Genomic DNA, 8,289 nt, shown 5'->3' with positions numbered 1-8,289 from the left:
TTCCCAACATTCCTTTCTATCCCACTCAAGTGTCTATTTTACAATAGTAGGCAAGGGAAACTAATATTCATAAGGCAGTCAAGGATTTTAGTATTATTCCCCCTCTTCAAGCTATGCCTAGATCCCTGTATCACAGAGCCTTGTTGTTAGGATTAGGCTATATCTTGACTAAATCTTTTTGGTGATCTAAAAAGATAAAACAAGCAAACAGAGAAGAAAGGACCTCCTATCACCAAGAATGAAGAGCCAAGAACAGAACATGTCTTTTGGCGTGGAGTCCCTGCATTAAGAACCTCCTAGACCCAGTGGAAGATTAAGATACCTGAAGAACACCAAGGAATGTTGAGCCTATGGATGTTGCAAAAACACAAGGACCTTCTCCCAGAGCTGGTAGTCTCCCCCTAGAGCTAGTGCCCTGAATCTGGACTTCTGAAACTGTGAAAGAGTTATGTCTGTTTGTTAAAACCATCCACTGGTGGTATTTCTGTTATAGCAGCATTAGATAACGAAGACAGAATTTGGTATCTTGGAGTTGGGTGCTGTGCTAACGGATACCTAAATTGTGGAAGTGGCTTTATAATTGGGTCATGGATAGAGGCTGGAAGAGTTTTAAGGTGGAATCCTGATGTAGCACTATATGATAAGCACTGGACAGCTAACCAAAATGTTGGTATTTCAAACTCACCAGCTACTCCTCAGAAACCCTGTTCCAACCCATATGAGTTGGAACTAGCTTGGAGGCACTTATCTACAACAACAGTAGTAAAAACATAGACGGTATTGAAGATACTATAAGTGGAATTGTGGACATCAAAGGCGATTCTGGTGAGTGCTCAGAAGGAAGTGAGGAGAGCTATAACACTGGAGGTGACACAGATAGTGAGCAGACCCAAGAAACTAATGATTGGGAGCCAATCCTGCAGCAAGAAAGCTGAGTGCCTTTGAATAGGCGGCTTTCTGGAAGAGTGGGTTGCTTCTAGGTACTTACTACAGAACTAAATAGCTTTGTAACCCTTGTCCAAGCAGGGCAAAGGCTTGTTGGCCCAAAAGGCCCTAAGAGCCAAGAGGCCAAGGAACCAGGAAGCAGAAACTGAAGAGGCAAGGAGCACGCAAAGCAGAGCTGCCTCATTCTCAAAGTGTGGAGCAGTAGCTTCTGGGGTTTCAAAGGGTAAGGCCAAAGCTGCCTAGGTTTCAGAGCCAGATCTTTACCAACTGGCTGCCATTTATGAATGCCAGAGGAATGGTGCAGGATCCACTTTCCAAAGCTGATGGTGCAGTGTTGCCATGACCAGGATAGAAGAGCAGAGCCTGCTGGGGCTGAGGGAGGTGAAGTCACCATTCAGGTGGACTTGGACAATAGAGTCATCCAAACTGAGGGAACAGAGTTGCCATCCTAGAAGGTGGTGATTGAAGGGTTGAGGGGCCTCCATCCAGATTCCAGAGAGTATGGCCAATACCCAGAATCCAAGGGCCTAGAAGGTCTCAGAGAAGAGAGTATTATGTTCAAACCTTGAGAGCTAATATAAATTGTTCTGCTGGATTTTAAATTAATTTGGTGACCATTATTCTATCAGTAATACGTAAGGTTTTATGTCTACTTGACTGGACCAGGATTCTCAGTGGTTCGGCAGTTGAGATGTAGTTATCCCCATGTTGTTGTTGTTGTTAACTACCATGGAGTCGGTTCATGACTCATACTGACAGGGTTTCCAAGGCTATAAATCTTTACGGGAGCAGAAAGCCTCATCTTTCTCCAGCAGAATGGCTGGTAGTTTCAAACTGCCAACCTTGAGGTTAGCAGCCCGATCTGTAACCACTATGCTACCAGAGCTCCTTAGTTATCTCCATAGTGAGATCAAATATAATATAATTAACTCTATAATGAAGTCTGCAATGAGCAGCCAATAAATTGAAAGAATGTTTAGTCGAGGATATGACCTACTTCCAATATATTAGACATTCATGCAAAGCTTGCTTGCTCTCTGTTGGGTCTAGAGCTTGCTCTGGCTCATCCTCTGACCTCTGGCTCTTTGGACTTGAGCCAGTGCCCTCCTCACTTACCTGCCTGCCTGTCTGACTGCTGGACCTTCCTGCCTGCCCCTTTGATTGCCAGATCTGCTGGCCTGCCTGACTTCCAGATCTTCCTGCCAGACCTGCCTTCCTGCCTACACTCTAACCTGCCGATCTGGGTTCATTTGACCTGGATTTGGGAGTCTCCAACCTCTACAGCTGTGTGAGCCATTTCCTTAATATAAACTTCTCCTTACATTTACATATATGTTTCACTGATTTTGCTTCTCTAGAGAACCCAGCCTAAGACACAAAATCATAAGGATGGGTTTTCTAAATAGGTTCTCAAGTCTGACTAGTTTTAATGGCACTGATAACTATGCTTCTCTTAGTAAAGAAAGTACAGCTTAATCTATGGCATGAAGTGGCAATGTTAACACACACCACCTGTAGATGAAGTATTGATGATAAGCAAGACTTTGGGTGATCGTGTGTTTGATACTTTTCTGTAATTTTATCAGAATGAGAAGTATAGGGAAGCTGGTTGGGTGGTCCTACTGACAATAGACCAAGAGGTAAAGAAAAGAGATCTCCTCAGATCTTTGGAGTTACAGCTCAAGCAATACCTAAAAGACCTCAAAGTTTCTACTTGTATCCTGAAAGGAGAGCCTATTTCTTCTAGTAAAAGAACTGATGTTGCCGAAAGCAAAACCCAGAGTCTTATCATAAAAATGACTGAATTACAACATTAACTCCCAGTCTCCCGTGGGATCTGATGTTAAAGTGAGGGCATTGATTGGGAAGAAATGAATTCTGAAGCTTGGAATAGATAGGTAATTAGGAAGCTGGGGATACTGAGCCCCTAATTTTCTGTCAAATCACTCATGCAGCAGCACCACACCTCCCACCTAAAGAGATTACTCCATCTTTGTCTGTTGATCCATTAGCAGTAAAGCCATTTTCCCCTCTACCCACACTGGAGATTAACTCAACTGTGCCTGCTGAGATGATGCCTAAGGTAGATGTCTTGCAAGACATTGCTGAATGTTCCCAGGAAATACCTTCACCAATGACTGCTTCTAGACCTTTAACTAGACTTATGTCCCATCGAGTCCCAAAAGGTGAAGTACAGTTTGTGACCAAGGAAGAAATACACTCCACTCCAAAAGAACTACTTGATTTTTTAAATATGTACAAACTGAAACTTGGAGAATATATGTGGGAATGGCTATTAAGGGTGTGGGATAATAGTGTAAGGAGCATAAGTGGAACAGTTTGAGTGTACTGATATGTGCCCACTAAGCACAGATTCTTCGTTCAGTGTTTTAGCTCGAAAGGTTAGGAGAGGATCTTGTAGTTTATTTGGTTGGTTCAAGTTGAAGTACTAGACTTGCCTTGGTATATTGTAGAGGAAGGAATCCAAAGGCATTGGGAAATTGGCACATTAGTGTGGACTTACCAGGATGGACTCATAAATCCTCACATGGATTAAGACACGTAACTACAAAGGGACTGATTGGACCCCATGGTGGTAGAGGCCAAGTGGCAGCACTTAATCCACAAAGACAAGATGGGTGTGGTTACTGCAATGGACAACAGAATCAAAACAGTCATCAGAATAGTTTGATTCCTATGGATGTATGTCATTGGCTATTTAGGCAGGGTGTCTCAAGAAATGAAATAGATGGGAAATCTACTAAATATTTGCATTATCTGTATAAGAGGAAGAAGTCTAGGTCAAGTGAATTGCAGTCTAATTTGGATCGCAGAAATAGAGAGTCAACAGTCTCTCAAGTCCCAGACTTGAGTCAGTTTACAGATCCACAACTCCTTGAATGAAAGGGTAGCTGGGTCCTTTGAGAAAGGGCCCTACTATACTGCCAGTTGTTAATTTCCCCCCAGCATTCTCCAAAGGTATCTATGGCCTTTTACAAGACTGTCCATTTGGGAAAAGGAAATAACCAAACTTTGGGGGAATTACTGGACACTGGCTCTGAATTGACACAAATTCCAGGAGACCCAAAACATCACTGTGGCCCACCAGTCAAAGTGGGGACATCTGAAAGTCAAGGTATTAACGGAGTCTTAGATAAGGTGCATCTCACTGTGGGTCCAGTGTGCCTCCAAATTCGTCCTGTAATGATTTCCCAGTCCCAGAATGCATAATCGGAATAGACATATTCAACAACTGGCAGAACTGCCACATTGAATCCCTGAAATGTGGAACAAGGTCTATTTTGGTTGGAAAAGTCAAGTGGAAGCCATTACAATTACCTCTGCCGATTCCAGCAAAATGAAGGAGTAGGCAGATATGCTATACAAATCTTCTATAACAAAGATATGGGAGACTAGATGAAACAGACTTACAGGACAATCCCAAAACCCTGAATTACAGAGAAAGATTACAGAACTGGGTTAAATTCCTTCCTAGCTACTGAGAGGAAAAACTGAGCAGGGGCAGCGAAAAACAGAGACTGGAGTGGCACAGCCATCTCGAAATTTGGAGCAGTTTCGGAGAGACAGATTCACACGGGGGACAGAAAAGGTGGGATTCCTTTTTGTTCACAACACTCCTCAAGATACCAGAGGTGAGGCTGGCCGCCATCCTCATCTACTCCCAGCGCAGATCCTTCTCTCCAGGAATCTGAGCCACTGCATCACCTTGACACCTGGATTCAGACTGGCTCTACTCCAGACTTGCAGAACCCACAGAATTAGACTAGCAGGGACCTTCTTAACCAGCTACCCTGCCCCCAGCTGTCCTCAGGTTCTGAGGCACTGAAGCTACCAACCTGCAGGGCCTCCCTAAACTACTTCCAGATTGGATGCCCTAAACATAGATAATACCTAGGCCAATAGGAACTCCTTTTAGGACTCAGAATTCAGCTGTTACATCCCTCCTTCACCCATCTCTTGAGTTCCTTGACTGAGCCCCACACACCCCAAATTTTCTCCTCTCTGAGTCCAACAATTGCACAAGTTTTATGTTTATTTGTTTTTCCTTTCATTGTTTTACTTGTTTATTCTATCCTCTGCTCCTTCCTCTCTTCCCCTTCCATTGATTTTTATCCTTTCTATTCCCACTTTTGGTTCAAACTTACCAGCCACTTCTTAAAAACCCTAGAGTCACTAGAGGAACCGACTCTATGGCACTTATCAAGAACAACAATCTTCACTTTAGGTTTTTCTTCTGTTTCACATTTCTACCTTCTTATCCTTTTTTTCTCTTGAATGTTCTTTATTACTCACTAGTTTCTTTCTCATTTCGTCTTCTCTCACTGTTTTTTTCTCTTCCTTTTATATTCTTATTTTTTACTTATCCAGCTTTATTTTCTTGTCCCTCTTTTTTTTTAGTTATTATATTTCTTTTTTTCTCCTTCATTATATTATTTGCTTGTTTGTTTGTTTTGTTTCTTGTATGTATTTTGAAGACAGCAACTGTGGTCAAACAGCTCAACTGCATCGTAGACAATATGTATCTGCTGCTCCACCCACTGGATTAGAGCCTATGCCAGCTCCTATACCATCTGGTCAATGACAGGCAAGGAAAGGATCCTAAGAGCAGCTCAGGAAAACTGAAAAGTTACCTACAAAGGAAAACCAATAAGACAAAGCTCTGTTTCTCAGCAGAAACCATGCAGGCAATGAAATGACATATACAATTCTGAAAGAAAAAAATTGCCAACCAAGAATCATATAACCAGCAAAGTTGTCCCTTAAATATGAGAGTGAAACTAGGAAATTTCCACAAAGAATGAAATTTAAGAAATTTGCAATAATTAGACCAACTTTAAAAAATATATTAAAGGGTGTCATTGGACTGGGAACCAACAACATCAGACAGCAATTTAAGATTAACATACATGATAATACCACCTAGAACTCAATCCAGATATTGTTGTTGTTAATTGCCATTTAGTTCATTCTGAATCAAAGCAACTCTGTATAGGGTTTCCAAGGAACAGTTGATGAATTTGAACTGCCAACCTTGCAGTTCAAACCAACCTTATAGTGCAGTACATTATCCTGTGTGCCACACCAGGACTCCAATCCAGATATAGAAGTATCCTAAGTAAAACAAACCTAAAGGGACTGAATATAGGGAAACAGCAATATCAATTTATTAATGAAGTTTACTACAAAGTAAAAAAAGAGAGAATAGTGTAGACACAGACCTTCCAAGTAGCAAAGTAGTTCAAGTAGATTTTGAGATAAAACAGACCATTTTAAATGGGGAGTGGGGGGAGAGAATGAATAATTACAGAGTAATCTCAAGGAAAAGTAATACAAAATAAATAAACAATAAAATTAATCAAAATAAAAAAGAGGAAAGTCAAAATGATTTAGTAAACATTAAAACAACAGCATTCCCAGGAAAGAAACTTCTCTTTGAAAATACATATACAGATGTCACTGGTTTTACTTCTTTAGAGGACCCAGACTGACACCCCATCTTTCTCTCTAATGTCTGTCATTTTTAATGTAAATGTCTACCTGTGCTGGTGCCATCTTTGTATTTTGGAAGCAGATAATTTACATTCTATATTCATACAAGAAAAATAATTATGTCCCAGAATGGAATTTGAACTTGTATATTTAAAAATATTCAGAGACTTCTGGCAGCACTTCCCTGACCAGCAGGACAGGTACGTAAGCTCGGGACAAATTAGGGGGCAGGGTCACATTAGGGACCCCAGCCTGGTGGACAGACAGCTTTTGGGCAAACATAAAACATTAGGCGGCAACTTTATGAACTTGGTTTTTTGAAAGCACTAATTATTGAGGAATTGAGAGCAATTTTAACCCCCACCCGCCTGCTCCTGGCTCTTAAGGGGGGGAAGGCTCTGCCCACTGCAGAGCCTAACAGGGCCTGAGCAAACGCTCTCAGAAAACCAGTGAGCCCACAGGAACCAACATAGTCCATCCCAGGGGGGTCCCCATAGCCACATTAGGCATTACCGGTGAATATATAGGGAAAATTGGGGGGCCCAAGGCACAGGGGGACAAAGAGGCATTTTAGACGTCATCAAAAACTGACCCCATCTGCCTACAAGCATGAAGACCAGCCCCCACTTCTTCAGCCTAGGTTAACACTCCGCTCAGTCTCAGAGACCAGCCCAAGCTAAATAGCAACTCAATCCCAATAACAAAACACCCCTGCTGTGGCTCAATCCGCTAGACCTCAAATCCTGAAGAACTGCAAAAATTGTGCGCTGCAACTCCCACAGGAAACCATAGACTGGCTAGTCGGGGGTCATAACCCACCCTACAGCATCTCAACAAGTAGCAAAAACTAAAGGGATCCAAAACAGAGTAATAACATTTTAGATTAACTGAGGAATCACAGAGGGCAGGACTGGCTGGCGGCTAGGGCGAAGGTCGCGGGCAAAAGTAGCTCGGAAGTCCGGACAGAAAGGAGTCAAGACAGAGCTCCCGGACTCAGACCCACAGAGTTAGGAGGGACTTAGAGGCTGGGAGACTTGTAGCCAGTGGAACTTGGAGCGAAGGCAGAAGGACGCGTTCCCTTAAGCCTGCTGGCCAGGCTAGGTGATCTGGGCCCACAGCTTGGGAGAGACAGAGCGGCTGGACTGAATAGGGGCCGCAGAGACGCCATGCCGCGGAAACGCTCCTCAGGAACATCTAAGGGGCTTTGCCGACATTGGGTGATTCTGAACTAGTTGTTTTTTTATCTTTATTATTATTATTATTATTTTCTTTGGCATCGGGAGGGGGTGCGCTCATGGTTTGCCCACATACATCTGGGTGAGAGGAGGTAAGGGCTTAGCCGAGCGGCCGGGACCCGCTCTCACCCCTGGCACTCTCCTCTGCCAGGAACACACGCACCTAGGCCAGACTGAGACGAGGAGTTGGTCTGCCTTACTTCACGGGTTTGAAAGAGAGCCCAGCATAGTGCTGTGGAGTGGGATGCTACACTACAGATTCCTTTGAGCGACAAGCCCGGTGGGATGGAGTCGGTGGCTCATGCTCACCAACCACTCATAGGACACACGGCAGTGTGTCCTACTCGGTCGGCTTGCACTCACGGATTTGAGAGCCATCCCATTGTAGCACAGGGGACTGGAGTGCCACTTCAGGCCCTTTTGGTCTGCGGGGTCGGTAGCTCAAGCTCACGGGCCGCTCTTCGGAGGCCCTGCGCGGGGGACGTGGGTACCCGTCATATGTGGTCCACCTACTCGTTTTCACTGGTTTGAGATGAGTCCGGCACAGCGCTGAGGGCTGAGGTGATGCACTACAGGGCCTTTTGAGCTGTAGGCCCAG

The sequence above is a fragment of the Chrysochloris asiatica genome, unplaced genomic scaffold (genome assembly GCF_000296735.1).
Source record: "Chrysochloris asiatica unplaced genomic scaffold, ChrAsi1.0 scaffold00049, whole genome shotgun sequence".
NCBI lineage: Eukaryota > Metazoa > Chordata > Mammalia > Afrosoricida > Chrysochloridae > Chrysochloris > Chrysochloris asiatica.
The sequence above is the reverse complement of the archived record's forward strand: the minus strand, read 5'-3'. Positions refer to the sequence as shown.